Here is a 10,682-nt window from a genome sequence, read left to right on the forward strand (position 1 = left end):
TGTGCCATCAGAGTCTGATTCGTGCCCCGTGCCCTCCCCTGAGAGAGGTGCACACAAACGCCAGCCGGTTACTCTTGGACCAGAAAGAGCAGGCACTCCCAGCCCAGGCCAGTGGGAAAATCTCAGTGTGTGATTGCAGCTTGGAACTTCTCTGGCAGTCTAAAGCTGCCCAGACAGCCTTTGGGTGCAAGCAAAAAATCCTGAGTCCCTAGGGACGGCGACTGGGAACCTGCTCTGCCAGCAGCCAAGGGGGTATTTATATGGGCTCTGCAGCCAGCTGAGGCTTCTCTCTGAGAGGGAGGTCAGGGCGCAGTTTGCTTTCCTCTAAACCTACAAAAACAATCAAAAGCGGTCAAGGAGAGAGAGAAAAACAAAAGTGAAAAAATATAAAAAAAAAACAGAGAACAAAAGCCTGAAAAAAACAGTCTCCTCAGAACCCACCCCCTTGAGGGGGGCGGGAGGACTTAGCTGAGAGAACTTCAGGGACTGAAAACCCCTCCCCCAGAAAACCAACCAGGAAAGCAAAAAAAAAAAAAAAAAAAAAAAAAAAAAAGACAAGAGAACAACCACGACTACTTCATTGGACAATTTTTATTATTAATTCGATCCCAATATTCTGGCTCATTTTTTATATAGTTATTTTTTATTATTATATAGATAATTTTTAACCTATTTACCATCACAGTGAGATGTCCATTACATCAAATTCCATAATAATCTTCTACCCTGAACTTTTTGATACATACACCTGGGTTTTCCTTTTGCATTTCTATTTTTTAAATTTCTTTTTTCTTTAATTTTAGTTTAGTTTAGTTTATTCCTTTTTTTAATTTTTATTTTCTAATATTAATATAGAGTTAAACTTCAAGGTAATCCCCTTTCCCCAATCAATGCCACCTCTATAGGTAAACCAATTCCTAATCCCCCCTTATCTTAGGAAAGTTAAGTCCTTTAACAAAGATATCAAGATACATCCAGGAAGAATCAAAACAAACTTCCTCACCCACACTGAGAATTAACAACCACTCTCTCATCTTTTTTTTTCCGCCAGTATTTCTGTGTTTTTGTGTTTGTTCTGATAATATATAAATCTTACACTCAGGGTTCTTTTTGACGAGGTTCTTCCTTTATTTGCACATATATATATATATATATATATATATGCAAATACATATATATTTTTCTCTTGTCATATACTTTTATCAGTCTTTTTGTTTGTCTGTGTCTGTTTGTATAATTCATAACTCTTACCTTGGGGCCCATTTGGGCTAAACCTTCTCTTTTATCTCATGTTTCTTTCCTATCTCTCTCCCTCTCTCTTTTTTTTTTCTTTTCATTGTCTTTTTCCACTCATTTGGGTGGGGAACCCTGATTGCTCAAAAGCATTCCAGGGTGCACCTTAATTGCACTACAGTCGATACACACAGCTACACCCATTCAGCCATCTCACACCAAAATGACTTAGGAGGAGGAATGCCCAACAGAAGAAAAATACAGAGGATGGACCTTCTACAACAGAGCTAATGGCTATCAACATAGACAATATGTCGGAAAGAGAATTCAGGCTAGCAATTATCCAAGCAATAGCTAGGTTGGAGAAAGCCATGGGTGACCAAACGGAATTGATTAGGGCTGAACTGAAAATGACCAGAGATCATGTTTTCATTATTAGGGAAGAGCTGAAAACTACCAGGGATGAGCTTCACAATGCTCTCAATGAGTTCCAATCTAATCTAAATTCTCTCAACGCTAGAGGAACTGAGACAGAAGATAGAATTAGTTATCTGGAGGACAAACAGATAGAGAGAAAGGATCAGGAGGAAGCCTGGAACAAACAGCTTAGAAGCCAGGAAAACAGAATCAGGGAAATAAATGATGCCATTAAATGTTCCAAAGTCAGAATTATTGGAATCCTTGAAGGGCAGGAGAAAGAAAGAAGTCTAAAAGATATAGTGGAACACGTTCTTCATGAAAGTTTTCCAAATCTCGTGAATGAAGCCAGCGTTTATGTACTAGAGGCCGAAAGACTTGCCAGCCAAGATTACAGAGTCTCGAAATTCCTCGAGACACCTAATAGTAAGAATAAAGAATTATAATTGTAGGCAGAACCTCTTGAAAGCAGCTAGGACAAAGAAGATCCTTACATACAGAGGAAAGTCCATCAGAATAACGTCAGACCTGTCCACAGAGACCTGGCAAGCCAGAAAGGGCTGGAAAGATATATTCAGGGCACTGAATGAGAAGAACATGCAGCCAAGAATACTTTATCCAGCAAGACTGACATTCAAAATGGATGGAGAGATAAAGAGTTTCCAGAACCATCAAGGCTTAAAAAACTATTCAACCACCAAGCCGATACTGCAGCAAATATTAAGGGGGCTTCTTTAACGGAGGAAAAAGTCCACAAATAGCATTGAACAGAAATATAGAGACAATCTACAGAAAGAAAGACTTCAAAGGTAACACGATGTCAATAAAAAACGTATCTATCAATAATCACCCTCAATGTGAATGGCCTAAATGTGCCCATAAAATGGCACAGGGTTGCAGACTGGATAAAACGACAGGACCCATCCATATGTTGTCTACAAGAGACCCATTTTGAACCTAAAGATACACCTAGACTGAAAGTAAAGGGATGGAGAAGCATCTTTCATGCCAATGGGACTCAAAAAAAAAAAAAAGGCTGGGGTAGGGATTCTCATATCAGACAAATTAGATTTTAAACTAAAGACTGTAGTCAGAAATCCAGAAGGACACTGCATCATTCTTAAAGGGACTATCCACCAAGATGATCTAACAATTGTAAATATCTATGCCCCCAATATGGGAGCAGCCAATTACATAAGAAAACTGTTCATCAAGATAAAGAGTCATATTGATAGGAATACACTAATCGTTGAGATCTTAACATGCCTCTCTCAGAAATAGACATATCATTGAAGCAGAAAATCAATAAAGAAACAAGAGCATTGAATGGCACATTGGACCAGATGGACCTCATAGATATATACAGAACATTCCACCCTAAAACAACAGAATACTGATTCTTCTCAAGTACACATGGAACTTTCTCCAGAATAGACCACATACTGGGTCACAAATCAGGAATCAACCAATACCAAAAGACTGAGATATTCCCCTGCATATTCTCAGATCACAATGCTTTGAAACTGGAGCTCAACCACAAGGAAAATTTCCGAAGGAACTCAAACACCTGGAAGCTAAAGACTACCTTGCTTAAGATTGCTTGGATCAACCAGGAAATCAATGAAGAACTGAAACAATTCATGGAGACCAAAGAGAATGAAGACACTTTTGTCCAAAACCTATGGGTAGAGCAAAGGCGGTCCTAAGGGGGAAATACATAACTATCCAAGCCTTCCTCAAAAAAATTGAAAAATCCAGACTCCCTCCAGTGCCGCAGCTGGAAAACCGCAGCTGCGGTGGCTGACGGGGCGTGACCGAGCTGGGCAGCGGAAGAGGGGAAAAATACCAGGGCAGGACTGACAGCAGGACCCAGAGCGTGGGATTTAAGGCCTCTGACGGGCCAGCTGCCTTAGACATCTGCTTGGAGGAAGGTATGGGAGGCTGCGGCAGCGATGGCCTCCGGAGAAGCAGGCGACAGCGACGGGAGGGGAGCGCGGAGGAGGGGCCCGGCCGCCACCCACGGCCTGGGAGCCGCAGTGATTTTGACGTTTTCCTGTGCTGGGTCTCCGGCGGCGCCCGACCAGGCTGCGCCGGGAGACCGAAGGAGCCTCTGTCCCGCGCGCCTGGCTCCTCCCTTGACTCGTTGGGGCCTGAGGGGGTCTCCCAGCTCCGAAGGAAGGGAAGCAGGAGACGGGGGCGTGCGGGCACAGCGATGGCAGGGACATTTTCCACAACGTGATTGTTAAAGCTTCCCCCCCCCCCTTAAAATTCCGGGCCCTTCCAGCCTCCCCCCAAGCCCGTGTGACTAAACGGAGACAAAGGGGAGGCCGCCTCGCTCACACACGCGCTCTCGGGGGGGGGGGGGGGGGGGCGGGGGGAGGCTCGGCGGGGCGGACGGATGGATGGACGGATGGACGCTGCGCTGTCATATTCCTATGCCCTGGAAGAGTGGCGGGGCTCCCACGGGAGGCGGCAGGCTCGAGGCGTGGACAGCTTAGCTTCTCCTCCCTGGTTGCCCTGGCCCTGATGGTTTGAGCTCTTCCCTCCTCCCATCCCAACCCCCGCGTCGGCGAGGCCACACCGTGTGAAGGTAAGAGCCGACATCCCCAGGAGCCGCTGTGAAAGATGGAGGATGCTGCAGACCCCCGGGAGATGTGTAAGACTTTCATTGTTCCAGCCATCAAGCCCTTCGACCACTATGATTTCTCCAGGGCCAAAATCGCCTGCAATCTGGCCTGGCTGGTGGCCAAAGCCCTTGGAACAGAAAATGTGCCAGAGGAACTTCGAGGACCATTTTACACTGATCAGTATGATCAGGAACACATCAAACCTCCTGTTTATTTGCTTCTATCAGCTGAACTATACTGTCGTGCTGGGAGTCTCATTCTCAAGAGTGATGCTGCAAAACCCCTTTTGGGCCATGATGCTGTAATCCAGGCTTTAGCACAGAAAGGTCTTTATGTCACTGACCAAGAAAAACTGGTAACTGAAGGAGATCTCCACAAGAAACACATACAGATGAGTGCTCACTTGGCCATGATAGATACGCTAATGATGGTTTATACTGTAGAAATGGTCAGTATAGAAAAAGTAATTGGCGTGTGCTCAACAGTATTCAGCTTTTTTTCAAGCCACGGATCTGCCGTATGATATTGAGGATGCTGTCATGTACTGGATTAATAAGGTAAATGAACATTTGAAAGACGTTATGGAACAAGAACAGAAATTGAAAGAACATCACACAGTTGAAGCTCCGGGAGGTCAAAAGGCTCATTACAGGAAGGAGCAAACATTGCTCAGGCAACTGCCTTGCATTCCATTGGTAGAAAATTTGTTGAAAGATGGTACGGACAGCTGTGCGTTAGCTGCTCTTATTCACTCTTACTCTCCTGGTGTCGTGAGAATAGAGGATATTTGTTTGAAAGAAACCATGTCTTTGGCTGATAGCCTGTATAATCTGAAGCTGATTCAAGAATTTTGCCAAGAATATTTGAACCAGTGTTGCCATTTCACCCTGGAAGATATGCTGTATGCTGCTTCATCCATAAAGAGTAATTATTTGGTGTTCATGGCCGAGCTCTTCTGGTGGTTCAAAGTTGTGAGCAGCATCGTGTCATTCGTCCACAAGGAGCTGAACCTGTGAAAGATATGCCTTCAATTCCAGTCTTGAATGCAGCCAAAAGAAACATCTTGGATAGTTCATGTAGTTCTGACTTCACTTCAAGTGGGGAAGGAGCTGCCTTTATGCACTCTCATCATTTGCCTTCTAGACATTCATGCCCCCAAGCTCATTCTTCAGCTTCAGGAGGTCTTCATCTATGTCTTATGTTTATGGTTTCATAGGGTCATGGCCCAAAGAGAAAATATCATCAGTGCATGGGGTTTCATTTGATATTTCATTTGATAAAGAACATACTGTACACAAATCCACTCCAAACCGAGGAATCACTCGCTCTATTAGTAATGAAGGACTTACATTGAACAATAATCGTGTATCTAAAAATATTAGGAAAAATTTGTCCTTCAAATCAGTAAATGGAGAAGAAGAAGCAGAAAGCATTGAAGAAGAGCTTAATATAGACTCTCACAGTGGCCTCAAGTCGTACACACCCCTTAATACAAAGGAACTGAATTCCAACAAGAATATTCATTATAAGCTTCCAAATAGAGCTTTACAAAACAGAGTACTTCTAGATGAGTTTGGCAATCAGATTGAGACACCAAGCATTAAAGAAGCATTACAAATAATCCATGATACTGAAAAATCTCCCCATACATCTCTGCCAGACCACATTGCTAATGGCTTCTTTCTTCATAACCAGGAAATGAGTATCCTAAATTCAAACATCAAGCTAAATCAGTCTAGTCCTGATAAAATAACTGATAGAAAAGGTGCCTTGAGTCCCATAAGTGACAATACTGAAGTAGACATTGGAATTCATGTTCCTCCAGAAGACATCCCCGAAACTATGGATGAAGATTCTTCTTTGAGAGTTTATACTGTAAGCTTAGACTCTGACATGGATGATGCTTCCAAATTTCTTCAGGATTATGATATTCGAACCAGCAACCCCAGAGATGCTTTGAGTCCTTGTCCAAGTACTATAAGTACCAAGTCTCAGCCAGGTAGCAGTGCTTCTTCTAGTTCCAGAGTTAAAATGGACACCAAGATCCGAGTCTGTAGAAGGCTTCTTGTCTCCAAGTCATTGTGGCAGTCAAAATGGGGAGAAGGACTGGGAAAATGCATCAACAACTTCTTCAGTGGCTTCTGGAACAGAATACACAGGACGAAAGCTCTACAAAGAACCCAGTGCAAAATCCAATAAGCACATAATACAGAATGCTTTAGCTCATTGCTGTTTGGCTGGGAAAGTAAATGAAGGTCAGAAGAAAAAGATACTGGAGGAAATGGAGAAGTCAGATTCCAACAACTTTTTAATCTTGTTCTGGGATTCAGGCTGCCAATTCATGTCTTTGTATACTTACTGTCAAGAAATTGAATAAATTAATAAACTGACTGGGATAGGCCCTAAATCTATCACTAAATAAATGATTGAGGGACTTTACAAATATAATTCTAACAGGAAACAGTTTAGCCACATACCTGCTAAAACTTTATCCTCCAGTATTGATGTGATTACCATTCATAATCATTTATGGCAGACCAAGAGACCAGTAAGACCCAAAAAACTTCTACCCACTAAAGCATAGGGGTTGGGAAATACTTGCTTCAGAACATTTGTGGTAAATTTGCACTTCATCTTTCCTGCCTATAGAAAATCTTTCTAATTGCCAACCAAGACTTTTATTAATTGCACCTGAACATTAAGCTCTGTTGTCACGAACAACTGGAACGTGAGCCACAACATTTTGGACTGAGGAAGAGTCACACGTAGGTGGTAAGTCCAAGTGATGAAGGAACATTCGGATTCACAAATGGAGTTTTGTGTCGTCGGGTTCACCTGCTTGATGTGAGACACACTAAAGCACTGAATTCTCATGGACACTAGTTGGACTATGATTGAAATAAGGCTAAGATGACACATTATGTGTTTTATTCCTTTTTTTTTTCCTTTTTAATGCTTGTCTTCAGATGGTTTATTTTGTTGTTTTTCTCTCCTGGGGGTTTAATCTAAGATACCTTTGTATTTCATTTCATGGGGAGACCGCAAGCGTAGGAAATGCACCTTCAGAGGTAACTCGCACCTTTCTTATGATGCTAAGAGAAACACTAGTGTTTAGTTTTACAATAACCCTCATGTTTTAATGGTGTTAGAGCATTGCAAGAATTATTCTAAGTATTTACAATTCTGTATTTATTATTCACTCAAGTATTAACATTTCTCTATTACATAAGAGGAGGTATTGTAAAGAGCTGCTAGTAGGTTCGCTTTAAACCACATGAGCTTAACCAAGAATATGTCATAAGAAGTTGCTAATTAAATAAGTGCTGTTTTTACACCACTTCTGGCCAACTCAGAATAATTTAGATTGTTCTTTTAACAAAAAAAGGCTTTCTATCTCTTTTAAAGTAAGTCACTTTATAAGCTGTCAGAAGTGAAGGACACTTTGAGAGTTGTCTTTCAATCTGAAGATGTAAGACTTCCTGCCACAAGTTCTCAAGAGGTCTTTACATTATATTTATAACTGATATAAAAATTATATTTAGAATTTTTAAACATGTACAAAGGTCTACATTTTAATTTTAAAATAGCTTCATATTATTTTACTTATATTGAGTTTCTTTTTTTATTCTTTTCAAGTAGAACAGCTTAGGTTAAAGTACACTCTTGAAATCTTCTCTACATGATCTTTGTTCCTTTAACAATGTATATCAGAGGGTTAGTTGGGGAAAATCTTCATTCTCAGGAAAAAACTTGAATGGTTATGTGACCCTGTTATGTTTCAGTGTTGTGACAACTGTGTAAACGTAGAGGGGAGAGACAGTATTGTATCATAAATGAGATTTGGGGTTGGTTTACTTTTGTGGGAAGTGGAGACTAAAATATATACATTTCTCTAATTGAGTTGTTTAGAGAAATAACTAATATCTCATATGATGTCTTTACTTATTTTAAAAGAGAATAGGAATGAGATGTCCCTGAACTGCACTTTTCTATTATTATAAGGCCATTAGGCATCAGTGCATCTGGGTTATCAACATTTTCTCAAAAGCTGTCAATAATTTACTGTAATTTATGTTCTTATATTTATGTATATTTGTTAAAACTGTAAAAAAAATTTCACAGATTTTTTTCCAATGCCTGTGCAAGATATATGTGTAGCTCAAAAAAAAAAAAAAAAGAAAGAAAGAAAAATCCAGAACACAGCAGCTGTCTCTACATCTTAAAGAACTAGAGAATCAACAACAGATCAAACCAACTCCACACATAAGAAGGGAAATAATCAAGGTTAGAGCTGAGATCAACGGGGTAGAAACCATAGATACAGTAGAACGTATCAATGAAACTAGAAGCTGGTTTTTTGAAAGAATCAATAAGATTGGTAAACCATTGGCGACACTAATCCAAAAGAAAAGAGAGAAAGCTCAAATACATAAAATTATGAATGAAAAGGGAGAGATCACAACGAACACCAAGGAAGTACAAACAATCATCAGAAGTTATTATCAACAGTTAGATGCCAATAAGCTCAGCAATTGAGATAAAATGGATGCATTCCTAGAAAACTGTAAATTCCCAAAATTGAATCAGGAATAAATTGACAACCAAAATAGACCAATATCTAGTAATAAGATTGAAGCGGTGATCAAAAACCTTCCAAAAAACAAGAGCCCAGGACCTGATGGATTCCCCGAGAATTCTACCAAACTTTCAAAGAAGAAATAACACCTACTCTCCAGAAGCTGTTTCAAAAAATTGAAGCAGAAGATTTCATTATCAGTTAGGAAGGACGTTAGGTTTGAGGTTGGTGTAGAGAATAACTACCATGACTTCCAGTGCTTTGACGAAACCTCAGATGCGAGGCCTTCTGGCCAAGCGTCTGCGATTTCACGTTGTTGGAGCCTTCGTTGTATCCCTGGGGGTTGCAGCTTTCTATAAGTTTCCTGTGGCCGAACCAAGAAAGAATGCATATGCAGATTTCTACAGAAACTACGATTCCATGAAAGATTTTGAGGCGATAAGGAGGGCTGGTATCTTTCAGAGTGCAAAGTGATTTTGGAATGTAAAGAATTTCTTTAGGTTGAGTTCAATTGAAGTTTGTCACTGACCTATGTGTTCCTGAACTATGAAGCACGGATATTGGGTTATGGAATTGTCTTGATAAATAAACAACTAACACATAAAAAAAAAAAATTGAAGCAGAAGTAATATTTCCAGACTCTTTCTCTGAAGCCAGCATTACCCTGATCCCCAAACCAGGCAAAGACCGTACCAAAAAGGAGAATTTCCAACCAATATCACTGATTAATAGGGATGCTAAGATTCTTAACAAGATCCTAGCCAGCAGGATCCAACAGCACATTAAAAATATTATCCACCATGACCAGGTGGGATTCATCCATGGGCTACAAGGATGGTTCAACATTTGCAAATCAATCAATGTGATACAACAAATTAATATGAGAAGAGGGAAGAACCACATGGTCCTCTCAATTGAAGCAGAAAAAGCATTTGACAAAATCCAGCATTCGTTCCTGATTAAAACGCTTCAAAATATAGGGATAGAGGGAACATTCCTGAACTTCATCAAATCCATCTATGAAAGACCCACAGCAAATATCATCCTCAATGGGAAAAAGCCTGAGGCCTTCCCGTTGAGATCAGGAACATGACAAGGATGCCCACTTTCACCACTCTTGTTCAACATAGTATTAGAAGTCCTAGCAACACCAATCAGACAACAAATGGAAATAAAAGGTAGCCAAATTGGTAATGAAGAAGTCAAAACTCTCTCTCTTTGCAGATGACATGATTCTTTATATGGAAAACCCAAAAGACTCCACCCCCAAACTACTAGAACTCATACAGCAATTCAGCCACGTGGCAGGATACAAAGTTAATGTACAAAAATCTGTGGTTTTCTTATACACTAACAATGAAAATACAGAAAGGGAAATTAGAGAATTGATTCCATTTACTATAGTACCAAGAACCTTAAGATACCTGGGAATAAACCTAACCAAAGAAACTGTACTCAAGAAACTATAGAACACTCATGAAAGAAATTGAAGAAGATACAAAAAGATGGAAGACCATTCCATGCTTTTGGATTGTTAGAATAAACATTGTTAAAATGTCCATACTGCCTAGAGCGATCTATAATTTTAATGCTATTCTGATCAAAATTCCACCGGTATTCTTCAAAGAGCTGGAGCAAATAATCCAAAAATTTGTATGGAATCAGAAGAGACCCTGAATCACTAAGGAAATTTTGAAAAACAAAAATAAAACTGGGGGCATCACGTTACCTGATTTCAAGCTTTACTACAAAGCTGTGATCACCAAGACAGCATGGTACTGGCATAAAAACAGACACAAAGACCAGTGGAACAGAGTAAAGAGCCCAGA

At 40.4% G+C, this 10,682-nt stretch overlaps 3 pseudogenes across 3 annotated transcripts; all 3 read left to right on the top strand.

Moving 5' to 3' along the window:
- The first annotated feature begins 4,275 nt into the window (after positions 1-4,275).
- LOC309860637 (calmodulin-regulated spectrin-associated protein 2 pseudogene) lies at positions 4,276-6,305 on the top strand (annotated as a pseudogene). The gene has a single exon. The product of its transcript is annotated as a calmodulin-regulated spectrin-associated protein 2 pseudogene (transcript).
- Positions 6,306-6,309: 4 nt separating this feature from the next.
- On the top strand, positions 6,310-6,861 carry LOC309861989 (calmodulin-regulated spectrin-associated protein 2 pseudogene; annotated as a pseudogene). The gene has a single exon. The product of its transcript is annotated as a calmodulin-regulated spectrin-associated protein 2 pseudogene (transcript).
- Positions 6,862-9,046: 2,185 nt separating this feature from the next.
- On the top strand, positions 9,047-9,342 carry LOC309861486 (cytochrome c oxidase subunit 6C pseudogene; annotated as a pseudogene). Its single transcript has one exon. The product of its transcript is annotated as a cytochrome c oxidase subunit 6C pseudogene (transcript).
- The last annotated feature ends 1,340 nt before the right edge of the window (positions 9,343-10,682 follow it).

Source organism: Mustela nivalis (genome assembly GCF_964662115.1).
Source record: "Mustela nivalis genome assembly, chromosome: 3".
Taxonomy (NCBI): Eukaryota; Metazoa; Chordata; class Mammalia; order Carnivora; family Mustelidae; genus Mustela; species Mustela nivalis.